Genomic DNA, 13,766 nt, shown 5'->3' with positions numbered 1-13,766 from the left:
TGTCTTTCTATTTACATTTAAAATAATGGGTTGTATCCTGTGAAGGATTGCCTACGTATTCATTTTAAAAATGAAATCACACCCTTGCGCGTAGTTCAAGTAAATGTAAAAGAATAATTGTTCTAAGCAAGAGCTTGTAATGAACTAGAAAATGACCATGAGCTTTACTTACTCCTAAAGCACAATTCAGTTTATTTGATGATAGGAGGATGACGAATTGTCAAAATGCAAGAGCAAAATGACGTAAGCTTTATTTCAGCTGGCCAGGGGCCATTTTTATTTCGTGCCACATGAGCGACACGTGATGTTACGCGAGGCGCATTTTTGTTCCTATTCTAGGCATAATATCGTTTCAGTTGGTCGAGGTTAGTTGGGTTGGCAAATTCATTCCCATCTAGGTCTGTAATTCTAACCGCACCCCCGGGAGTATGGACTTGACCAGGAATGGTCCGGCCCAGTTGGGTTTGAACTTTCCTCGTGGATCCACAGGTAAAAGAGCTCTAACTGATTTGAGGACTAAGTCTCCCTCTTTGATGTTCCTAGGCTTAACCCTTTTGTTGAAGGCTCGTTTGATACGTGCCTGATATGTTTGCATATTGTGTAATGCACGCAATCTTCGCTCATCCAGAAGGATGAGTTGTTCATATCTATCTCTCTTCCAATCAGCTTCTGGAATTTTACTTTCGAGTAGGATGCGCAAGGATGGGATTTCTAGCTCAACTGGTTGCACGGCTTCCATGCCGTAAGTCAAATAGAAAGGAGTGGCCTCAGTGGGTGTCCTAACGGATGTGCGATATCCCCATAAGGCAAATGGTATCTTACTCGGCCAATCTCTATAATTGTCAATCATTTTCTTGAGGAATGGTGGTGTTTGATCTTATACTTGGCTAGCAATTGTTCAGTCTCAGCCTGGAAATGTGACCCATTGTCACTAATGATCTCATGTGGGCAACCGTATCGACAGATGATATTGGTTTGTATAAACTTTGCCACGTTCTTGGCTGTGAGACTAGTGTAAGAAGCCGCTTCTACCCATTTGGTGAAATAATCGATTGCTACCAGAATGAAACAGTGACCTCTTGTTCCGGCTGGGGTGATCTTCCCGATGATGTCGATTCCCCAAGCAGAAAATGGCCAAGGAGACGTCATGGTGTAGAGCAATGAAGGAGGGACATGTTGCACATTCCCGAAGATTTGGCAGTTGTGGCAATGTCTGACATATTTGATGCAATCGGATTCCATCGTGGTCCAGTAATATCCCAAATGCGTGATTTTCTTTGCCATCATTGGTCCACTCATGTAAGGGCCACACTCTCCATCATGGACTTCTTCCATCACTTTCTGTGTCTGTGAACGATCAAGGCAACGCAAGACTACACCAAGAGGTGTTCTTTTATACAACTCTCCTTGCATGAGGACGTACTGGGAGGCTAGTAAGCGTATAGCACGTTGTCCCCTCTTATCCATATCTGGTGGATAGGTGCCATTGAGTTTGAAGTTCAAAATTGCTTGGAACCAAGGTTCCTCTGGATTTTCTTCTTCATCTGTAATTTGGTTCACATAAGCTGGTTCTGACCGTCGTTCGATGCATAAAGGCATTTCTACCATATTATCCGGAATATTAATCAAAGATGCAAGTTTTGCAAGAGCATCTGCAAATTGATTCTCTTCTCGAGGTAGGTATAGGTAAGTTACTTGATCGAAGAATTGGGCAACTTGGTCTATCCTGGCTTGATAGGGTGCTAGGCTTTCACTCCGAATTTTCCAAGACCCCGTAATTTGGTTGATGATCAAGGATGAATCTCCATGTACTCGAAGATTCTTGATGCCTAAACCTACTACCGCTTGTAGCTCAATGAGGCAAGCTTCGTATTCTGCTGCGTTATTTGTCACCTCGAAGTCGAGTTTGACAGAGAATGGCGCATGCTCACCTTCAGGAGAAATGAGCAACACTCCTATTCCAAATCCTCCTAAGTTCAACGCTCTATCAAAATAAAGGTCCCAGGAGTCTACATCGGTTTGGAGTATATCCTCATCCGGAAACGACCAGGTGTCTATTGCTTTTGCATCATTGATGGGATTTTCTGCGAAGAACTCGGCGACAGCGCGTCCTTTTATAACTTTCAGAGGTACATATTTGAGATCGAACTCTAAGAGCATCAAAGTCCATGTCGCTAAGCGTCCATTGAGAACGGGTTTTTCGAAAAGGTATTTGACAAAATCCATTTTGGAGTACACTTTGACGGAATAGATAAGCATGTAATGGCGTAGCTTCTTCATTGCCCACATAAGAGCGAGGCATGTCTTTTCGAGTGGTGTGTAATTGCACTCATATTCCAAGAACTTCTTACTAAGGTAGTAGATAGCTCTTTCTTCTTTTCTCACGGCTTGTGCCAGCATGGCTCCCATGGCTGTTTCGGTTACTGTGAGATATAAACCGAGAGGTTGATCTCGTTGAGGAGGCATGAGCACTGGTGGTTTGGCTAGTATCTCCTTGATTCGGTCGACCGCCTTTTGACAGTCGTCATCCCACATGGTGTGATCTGTTTTCTTTAGCTTTTTGAAGATAGGTTCACAAATCATGGTGAGTTTCGATATGAATCGACTTATGTATTTTACCTTGCCCAAGATTCCTCTAACTTCCTTCTCTGTTTGAGGTTGCGGCATTTCGATTAGAGCTTTGATCTTGGAAGGGTCAATTTCTATCCCTCGTTGGCTAACGACATATCCCAGGAGTTTGCCGGATGTTACTCCAAATGCACATTTCTGAGGATTGAGCCTCATGTTGTACTTTCGTAGTCTTGAGAAGAATTTGCGAAGGTTGTTAATGTGACCTCTCTATCCTTGGACTTGACGATCATATCATCTACGTATACCTCAACTTCTTTATGCATCATTTCATGTAGTAGTCTAGTTGCGGTGCGTTGATATGTAGCTGCAGCATTGATTAATCCAAACGGCATAACCGTGTAGCAATAGGTGCCCCATTGAGTGATGAAGGCGGTCTTATGCATGTCCTATATGGCCATCTTGATCTGATTATATCTCGCGTATCCATCCATGAAGGATAACAACGCGTGATCTGCTGTATTATCCACCAATATGTCGATATGTGGTAGAGGAAAGTCGTCCTTGGGACTCGCTTTGTTTAAGTCTCTGAAATCGACGCAAACACGGATTCTCCCATCCTTTTTGGGTACGGGTACTATGTTGGCTACCCAGTCTGAGTACTCAGATATTTTTATGAACCCGGCTTTGAATTACTTATCGACTTCTTCTTTGATCTTAAGAGCCCATTCTGTCTTCATTCGGCGAAGCTTTTGTTTTACGGGTTTGAAACCTGGTTTGATCGGAATTCGGTGTTCTGCAATATCCCTGTCGATCCCTGGCATGTCTTTGTTGGACCAAGTAAAAACGTCTTTGAACTCGTGTAGGAGGTCTATAAAACTGGCCCTTTCAGTGGAGCTCAAGGTCGTCCCTATCCTAAGTTCTTGGGGTTCTAGTTCGGTTCCTACGTTGATGGGCTCGGTGTTCTCTATAACTAGTCCCACTTCCCCTCTTTTTAGTATTTCTTTAGCTATGTAGGGAGGTATTTCGATTGAGTCCGGGTCTGGGTCATCCTCATTATCATCGTAAACAGAATTGCATTCAGAATAACACAAAGAGTAAGCAGAACCTGATTTATTCATATTAAAATTTGAAAATAGTTGAAACAAAGAAGCCATCTGCTCAGTAGTCAGTGGCGGTAAAGGGACAGCTGTCGGGACATTTCCCAAAATATTGTTACTACTCGATGCTAAGCTAGGAGAAACAAGGGGAGTGGGAGTGACGATAGGAGGAGACTCTCTAGGGACTTCTCTAGACTCCGACTCTTATTCCGACTCTGACTCTGACTCGAATTCATTGTCTTCTGGTTCTCCTTTGAACATCTCTCCTTCTCCAGTGGTGAGCTTGAAGAGTCTTCCTTGGTTATTCGTCCACTTGATCGACTTTCTCCATCCTTTTGCTGATTCGAACTGGTTTATGTGATCAATGCGGTAGGGTTGAAGTGATCGTCTTGAAGTATCATGGTAATGATCTCGTTCTGCGCGGCTCTAACAAATTGATCTTCTCCAAACAGTAAGCTAACAGCTTGTTCGTCTAAGCAAGGTGCTTGACGAGTCTTGACGGTAGGAACCGTTTCCGTAGGGATAAAGTAGCAATCGTGAAAGATCTCGATGCCAGCTAGTCGCCTTTCCATGTAGTGCCACGGTTCTGGAAACCTGTGAAAGCGTTCTTGACTCCCTTCTCTAACGAAGTATCCATTTAGGGTAGGGAGGTAGGGTCGCATTTGGATTCCCACGGGCTTGCGGTTTTGGAATTGAGTGAGCATCTCTAGAGCTTCTTCTTTGGTGGGTTTGTATCCTAATCCTAGTGGCATCCTTTGTGAGTTACCTTCTTTGTAAGGTGCAAAGGTATTTCTTTGGACAGGATTCAATGGCATTCCCGGGAAGTATCCCTGAGATTTGAGCATGTGGTTGACCACTAAATTGGAGTAGGGATCGAATTACAAAGGTGCCAACTCACTCTCTACAAGGTTTATGCTATGGAAGCCCCTAAGTTCATATACTGGACCTGCAATTACTTGGTTGCTTGACCGTTTTTCTATTACCGCCTTGATGGGTGACGAAGTAATCGTCACCACTTTACCATCTAGTGGGATCTTGATTTTCTGGTGGAGGGTGGATGTTACTGCTTTGGAAGCGTGAATCCAAGGTCTTCCCAGAAGTATGTTGAAGGATACTTCGATGCCCACTATTTGGAAGTTAACCTTTCGCTCGATCGACCTTGTGCCTATGGTAAGGTTAACTAGTCCTACCACTTTTCGTCGTGTACCATCATATGCGCGAACACCTTGATTTATAACTGTCATTGGCACATTCTTCTTTAAGCAAATAACAGTAATGTATATAGCCAAGTTGTGACTAGCACCGAAAGGTGGAAAATCTTCATCCGAGAAAGTAACTGGGTTACTTAGCTTAATTGAATCTTGGAAGACCAAGTTGACTACGTCATAAGGTGTGGAGTTATGTGCCATATTTAATTTGGCCAAGGCTTGTAGTAAAGCTTGGCGATGTGGGAATGAGCTTGCAACTACTTGCCAGACTGAAAGATCAGCCTTTGTTTTCTGTATTTGCTTTAGTAAATGGTCAGTAGAGGTATCCTCGCTATCATTTGGCATGATAACATTGGTATTGGTAATTGGACCATTTCCTATGGGACCATTTTGAGAAACATTTTGATACGGACGCCCCGAACGAGTAAGGTGGTCTATATCCTGGTCCTCACTATTTTTGACTATTTCCTCACTGATTTTGACTAGGTAGTGTTCAGTGAGGTATTCATATTCATCATCATCGTCCCACACTCCATTGATAGTAGCAAGTTCTCTCAACCTTATGATTTCGGCTTCCAAGTGGATGATTTGGTCGATTAGCTCATCGACCACGGCTACTACCTCTTGCATTTTGGCATTTTGAGAGAGACTTAGTGGTGCACGTTCTTTAGGTGTTGTACTTGGATTACGTAGGGTTACCACTACACTTTCTAGTTCTGAGACTTGCCTATTCACACTCTTTGTCCATGCGATAAAATCAGTAATGGTAGGGTAAATGGTGGAGTAACTTCCTTCACCTTCTATTGCATAGATCTCATCTTCAACTGGAGAAATGAGGTGTGAACAATCTAAGGTAGATTCTTCACTTGTAATCATCATAATTCCAAGAGAATTCTGAGTATTGTTAGGCTTACCTCCAGGCGGTATTGGTAGGCGACCGTCTTCAATCATGTCCTGAAGTACATGTTTTAGCTTGTAACATTTTTCTGTATCGTGTCCCTTAACTCTATGATATTCGCAGTATGAATTCTCATCACAAGACTTGGATTTCTTTTCTGGTTCAGGTGTAGGCCCTATGGGTTGGAGCTTACCCTGTTTCATCAATCTCTTCAGAGCGTTGGAGTATGTATCCCCAATGTTTGTGAATTTTCTTTATGGGTTATTCTTCTTTGATGGTTCGAGAAGGTTAACCTCATCAGTCTTGCTAGTAGAGCCGTAAGAACGACTTGTTGAGCCTTGATATCCACGACCTACCGTTTTGGACAAGAGTCCTTACGGATGTTATCTTCGATCCTTGTTCCTAGTACAGTTAAGTCCTTGAAGGTTTTGATGTTTTGGTACCTCAAATGACTTGCATAAATAGGCTTCAAAATGTCCACGAATTTTTCCACGAGGGTAGCTTCATTTGGACGCTCGACAAGTTGGGTACTAGTCTTCTTCCACCTACTTAGGAAGTCAGTGAAACATTCTTTCTCATTTTGGGTAAGAACCTATAAGGTGCGCATATTGACTTGGATCTCAGCATTATCCGCATATTGTTTAGCGAACTCAATTGCGGCGTCATCCCATGTAGCAATCTTCTTATGCTCTAGGGAATAGAACCATTGCTTAGGGATGGTGTCAAGAGATGAAGGAAAGATCCTTAAGAACATCTCAGGTTTGATGCCTTTGATAGACATGTAATCCTTGAAAGCACGGATATGGTTCACAGGGTTTTCATGCCCCTTGAATTTCGGGATATTCGTCATGTTGAAGTTGGTTGGCAATTTGGAACTCACGGCCTCATGCTTGTGATTGTTTTCCCTATAGATATCATCCCCTTTGAGGTACATTAATTGTTCTTCAAAATATTGGGGTCGTTTTTCAGCTTCAGTCAGACCTACGGGAGGGTTGACTTCTTGTGGTCCCATATAAGGTGGAGGGTTGTCATTCACGAAATCATTCACAAATTCATGAGGCACTTCATTTTCTGCAGGGGGCAACCTAGTTTCTATAGCAACAATTCGGCGCTCGATTGTGTTGAGGCGATCATACACTTGGTCTTGGCTAGCTTGGAGATGAGTTAGCGCGGCTAAGATTATATCATTACCATTCGGTGGTTGACCATTGACAATTGCGTGACTAGTTCCAGGCATCTTGGAAACTGGATAAGAGATCGACAACGAATCAAAACACGATCGACCATTCTATCACACTTACTCAAAAAAAAAGGTTTGACTCGTGAAGTGGGAGTGTGCCACTTGTGTCAAGTGAGGTTTGAAGAAATGATAAAGTTTGGAAATGTTGGTCCTAGTCAACTATAGTGTAGTTGTAGGAGTGGACTCGAAGTGAGGTTTTGAAATGGGCTTTGGGGCCCGAATTTTGACTCGACAAATGGACAAAGTTTCGACTGGCTTTGCGCTAAATGTGGCCTTTTTCGAAAATTTTACATTTTTAAAAGAGGTTTTGATTTTACAAAATTCGTCATGGTTTCGTTTAGAAAATGGTGATCACATATGATACAAGCATTATAACGGGATGCTGAGTGCATTTAACAGGGTTTTGGTTTAAAGGGTGGGTTACCATACCGAACAATCAAACCCGGGGTCTGTGGAGAGGCTCATCCCAAACAAGAGTAAGGCCGATTCCTAGTCCATTTCCTCGAGTAGTGAAAGCCCTTGATACAAACAGGAGTAAGCACCATGGTATGGTTGACGTCAATCGATATCCATCCTTAGGCCCAAATAAGAATTTGGACTGTCCAGACGGGACGATTGGTCAAATGGGTTGGGTTGGGCCTAGGAAGGCCGAATAAAACGATCTAGGAAGACCGAGTTATGAAAACCGACAACTGTCTCATATAAACTATTACCTAACCTTGTTCAAGTTTCACCCTTGGCAACACGTAAGTGTATTAATCCCCAGCGAAGTCGCCAAACTGTGGACGCGGGCCCACGAGTTTGCTTGGGAAAACAAGCGTTTGCATTTGTGGAGTCGCCACCAATTTATTGTGGAAAATTGGAAACCGTTCGAATACTTCGCGTCATGTCAAGACACAAAGTAATGACATAGACACTAAGAACTCGTTACTCTTAGCATTCTATATCTAGAATGACTCTCGTGGATGCCAATGAACACGGATGTTCACAGAGATCTGGAGTGAGGGGTGAGGGTACGTATTAGGAAGCTGTTTTGATCGAACACCTAATCCCGCCCGCCTCGATAGCGGCCTCTACTAATGATTAGGGAAGTCATCTATACTCGATATGATGTCGATTATATGCATGCAATGCAACATCCAATAAATTAATCCTAACATGTGAGAATTAACTAAGTCGGTGAACATGTAGTTTAACATACAATTAGGTCGAAGTAGGGATTTAAGGTGATTACATGTGACAACATACAAACAAACGATAATAAAGAATACAATAAAATACAATAATTAAAATTACAATAATTACATTGGTTAATGATTGATTTACGTCGAAAATACACTTAAAACGGATAATTTGAGAAAAGAAAAGGAAAATAAATTAGGTTAAACAGATTAGTAGTGATAATACGATTAATAGTTAATTAATACGTAAACTAATTAATAAACTAGGTCAAAGCAACAACGGAAGTTCAGAGGTAGAACTCAACCCGGAACAAGCGCAACAGAGCTGCGTCCTTTGGAAGAGGCGCAGTGCTCACTGCGTCTGTTCCTGAGGTGAATTATGGCTGTGAAGCCGGAATTGCAAATCGTTAATATTCATTGGTAATTTAATGCTCGCTAATAATAATTGGCTCGGATAGAAGTGGTTTAACGGATTACTTACATGCAAAGTAGTCATAAAAACAATAAAAACATGAGACAAAACTAATTAGAACAAATTAATTACAATATTAATTATGAGACTAATTATAAATTAAACTTATCAAAACAAATTAATTAGGTTATTAATGCTAAAATATTGATGGTGATGACGATGAACAGACGAAAATATACAAAAGATGAATTTCAGAGACTTGACATTGATGAATCGAATCTCTAAAACCCGGATTGATTTTAATGACGAAAACCCGCAAATATTAATTACTTGGGATTTAAGTCGGGAATAAAAAGGTGATAAATTACTAATAAGATTATATGCTAAGATTATCATACGAATGAAATAAGAACAAGCAAAGACGAAACAAAAACAAACAAACGAATAAACAGAAGACGAAGGAAGAAGAAGGAAAGCAGGAACTGCGCAGCCTCAGGAAGAGGCGCAGCAGGTACTGCGTCCCATCGAAGAGGCGCAGCAGTTGTTGCGTTCCTTCTCGACGTCTGTCTCCCGTTAATCCGTAAAAAAGGGTTTGAATAAAGATTTTATAAATCGGATTTGAATATATTTTCGACGTAAACCTTACAATAATGATTACAAAAATAAAAACAATAATAAAAGATGGGATTTATACCCTCAGACTTACATGTTTGACGAAACGAGATTAACTAAGTTAACGTTTAGTGATGCTCGACTCGAATGTACGACGAAAGTGACCTCTAAGAGGAAATTAAACAAAGTTGATTAAGTTGATTGAGGTGGACTTGGTCAAATTGGTCGTTCATGCAAGACGAGGCTGGTACTCAGAAGGATCCGAGCTTACGTGGTCGAAAGTTCAAGCACGTAGACGCCAAAAAGCATGAGCGTGGTCTTAGAATGCAAAGGGAGAAGAGAAGGGCAGACACTCGCGTGAGAAATATGAGGACCGAAGGTCTCTATTTATACTAATCACACGGAGGAATTAGGATTTCGGTAAAACTTTGGAAGTAAATCTCGAAAAGATCTTAAAATACTCAGAAAGGAGATGGGGAAGAGGCACAGCAACCACTGCGGCTCTTGGAAGAGGCGCAGCAGGTGCTGCATCCTTTCCCCAAGGGTTTCCTCTTGCGGAAGAAAGATTTTCCGCGTTTCTATTATGGAATTGCGGTTGATCTTAATTTCCTTATTATTTAAAATATAATTTCGGGATATAATTTACTAAAAGATTTAAAAGATTGAAAATATGGAATAGAAATATCTGGAACATTCCAGAATATTCTGACTCGGCATTTTAAACAGTTATTAGAAAATGAAGACGGTTTTTGACCTGGACTCCAAATGTACTCTAATTACTGTCAAAATGACCGTGACGGCGCGTAGATGACGACCAAGGGGTAGACGCAATTATTTGAGCTATCACTTGATGATAAACTTACGAATTGTCATAAATCATTTCGTGTACCAAACATGCGGCCCAATCATCACCGGGTGGCTTGTGGGAGGTGCAGAAATGAGGTATCTACAATAATGTGTTTTATAAAGCTGGATAGGATGAGGAAGAAGATATGAACGAACCTGATTTCCGTTTATCTAGAGATGATCCTCCAGAGCTGGATGAAGAAGACAAAGAAATTGAAGGCACGAATAATGAACGTGGAGATCCTTCAAATGAAAAGGGAAAGAGAGCTGAGGTTATAATTGATGATACTATACCTTCCTCTCAAAACAAGAACTTGGAAAATGAAGTTATACCTGATGAAGCTATAACTTCGAATCCAAACCAAGGTACAGAATCCAGAGTTATACCTGATTCTGCTACAACCCCAGGATTGGATGCAAGGGGAACAATTCTTGGATCCCATTCATTTGAAGAAGGTGAACCTAGTTCAAATGACCATGATGTGCCTCCAACTTCTAAGAAATGGAGATATAAGTACTGTCTTAGAGAGATCTTATAAGAGTTTGTATTAATGGCAGACGTTAATTACAATAACAACAACATACAAATATTAAGCCTTAATAAAACTTTTTTTCATTAACAAAGTGTGGACATGGGCCACAGGCCGGTCTATGGATTTGGGCCACCTACCGATCTATGGTCATGGGCCACCTGCACGCCAAGCCAATCTGTGGACATGCAGTGGTCTAGACAGCCACGCTCGGCGGCGTAAAAATGCTTTCGACTGGATCGTTTTAAATTGGTCGATTTCGTCTCGGTGAAGGTCTCGAAACGATTAGAGATGTTCGGAGTCTCCACGAAGCATTTGTGGGATGCCTGGAGGCTGTTCAAATCCACTTTATACCTAGGTCAATCAAGGCAGAAAGCGGTGTTTGACATAGGTACTAAAGATAAGGACTCGTCCCCCTATTAGCATTATATGCCTAAAGTGACTCTCGTACGCCCTGGATAAGGCCATCCACTATCCAAAGGTTCTGAGTAAGAGGTGAGGGTACGTATTGGGAAGCCCTTTAATCGGACACCCAATCCCGCCCGCGTTAGCGGCCTCTACTGATCGATCGTGGTTGTTTAAGTGCAAAAGTTGATAAAACGGTGTAAATGCATGAATACACATCCAAAAGTGTTAACCTAACATTTGAGCTTTCTAAGTCAGTTTGTTAATCCAAATATCAAGCATAAGATATCAAGCTGGATTTAGATTGATTTGTATGTGAAAACGGAAATTAAACATCCATTTACCAAATTCGGGTTATGATGCTTAACACGATCCATTTGTTTGAAAAAGGGTGTCAAATGACAAAGTATAAAACGTAAACTTGTCAATCTGATCCGTCACGTATTCGGATAAACCGTAATCGGGATCGTCCTAGACAAGTACCAAAATGCGACAGAATAGTGCCAGGCAGCCCTGTTAAGGCGCGAGCCTATTGGTGAGATAAAGGGCTCTGCCCTGGTTTTGAAAGATGGAAACAGACGGCCGCTTGGAGCGTGAGCCATGAGCCGACCTAAGGGGGTGTCTCCTGGTTCTTGAAAAGGTTATTTAAAACCATATTTATGATGAAAGATTTACAAATGTTGTTTACATGACTCGGAATAATTACTATTATGTTAGTAATATTCATTGTCGGATTTGCAAGTTTGAAAAGTATAATTTATAAATAAAAATGTACAATGTTTGAAATGAACTAAATATGTTAAGTTCATTTATTTGTAATTAGTCGATATTTATCACCGTACTCGGATTAAACCGACATGGTATAAAGAACCAAGGGTGATTATGAATCATGACTAATATGTTTACAAATGTAAACAAATGAGAAAAATGGTAAATAAAATAAAAGGTGTTTAAAATACCCTTTAATTTGTAATTAACCAAATAATATCACCGAGTCACGAAATAAACCGTCATGGTATAAAGAACCAAGGATGATTTTTGTAGTGGTCAAAATATGTTTATCATAAAAATGAATTAAAATGGTAAATAAAAGAAAAGAATTTCTTTTAAAATGTAACTAACCAATTAATATCACCGAGTCACGGATTAAACCGTCATGGTATTAGGAACCAAGGGTGATTATGATTTATGGTTAAAAAGTTTGTCATAGAAATGAATTGAAATGGTAAAAACCGATTACAAATAAGAAATGAAATAAAGAGGAAAGACGAGAACAAACACGGCTAGATTAAGGCCTGAGAGGGCATTGAGGCACGAGCCTACCTGCTACGTAAGTAGCCCCTGTCTCAAGCCAAAATCCGGTTTTGGCTCGTCTAACCTATATTTGAATCGTGTTATGCATTGTTGATGCATATAAACTCATAAAAACAGTAAATACATGAAATAAGTGAGATATTTACACCCTCAAACTTACGTATATTAATGTTTGCGAAGTAGACGACTTTAGAGACGGTTTTCTCGTTGTGACTAATCGCGATCAAAGAAGTTTAAAAAGGTGCCTTAAAAAAGGATTTTGTTTTGAAAATGAGTTGAAAATATGTTAATTAAAATATGTTGATTGATGAATTGAGTTGGTCAAATGGGTCGGTCGAATGCACGACGACGGTACCAAACAAAATGTGCAAGGCTTGTGCTTACGATCGGTAGGTCGTAAACACGTGTCGATTTTGTGACTTAGGAAGTCGGGTCTAGAAGTTTAAGGGAGAAGGAGGGGGCGGACTCTCGCGTGTGTTTTTTGGTGTGTGAAGGGTGGTATTTATAGAGAAATGTGGGGAGGTAGGTCGGTTGTGTTTGCTTAGAGGCTAAGCAGACACCCTAAAGAGGCGCGAGCTACCTTGTGATACAAGTGGATGTATTGTCCTTTTCAATTTGGACGTGGCCAATTCTCCATCCATTGTTGATATGTGGCATTCATATAAGATGTCGTGTAAAATATGGGCATCTAATAAGATGATTTTGGTGTTACTTGGGGTAGGTAATTTGTGTGCTTGACTCGGGTTTGACCTGTGTGGGTCGGGATTTGAATTTCGAGTCGGTTTTTGGCCCGGTGTCGGTTTTGACTCTAATTAGGGTCATTTTAATTCAAAGGGCATGATAAAAACATTCATTGAATTATTTTCGACATTCGATATTTGGGTTGACTCGGGTTGACTCGAGTTGCGGGTTTCTGAGTCGGTTTTGGGTCCGAAGACGGTTTTAACTCTAAATAGTGTTATTTTAATGCAAATGAAGTTAGAAAACTTTTGAAATAATTTTTCATATCCGAGTAGTGCATTAAACCGTCTCATGTATAGCCAATCCACACACGCATATCAAAAACACGTTATAGTCCGATCATCATCGGGTGGTTTTTGGGAGGTGCGAATCTGGGTATCTCTGAGCCCCACTTTGACTGAGGCTTGGACAGGGCGAAAGTCAAAGTATGGCATCCAGGTCAATCGAAGATTACAACCTGAAGACCATTGCGACGTCGAGGTGACTCAAAAGGGTTTGAGCCAAGGACCTGCCGTCGGGAAGGGCGACGTCGAGGCGACTCGGGGATTCGAGTCAAGGACCTGCTGTCGGGAACAGTTTAGAGTTTGTCGACTTCTGATTCGGGTCATTTAAAGTCCATTAGACTACGTATAAAGGCTCGCCAACCATAAGAAGGAATCATACCTAAGGCATCTTCGGGATACGTCCTTGAATCAATTGCGGGCAAAGGCT

The sequence above is a fragment of the Silene latifolia genome, chromosome X (genome assembly GCF_048544455.1).
Source record: "Silene latifolia isolate original U9 population chromosome X, ASM4854445v1, whole genome shotgun sequence".
Lineage (NCBI taxonomy): Eukaryota > Viridiplantae > Streptophyta > Magnoliopsida > Caryophyllales > Caryophyllaceae > Silene > Silene latifolia.
Note: the sequence above shows the minus strand (reverse complement) of the source record.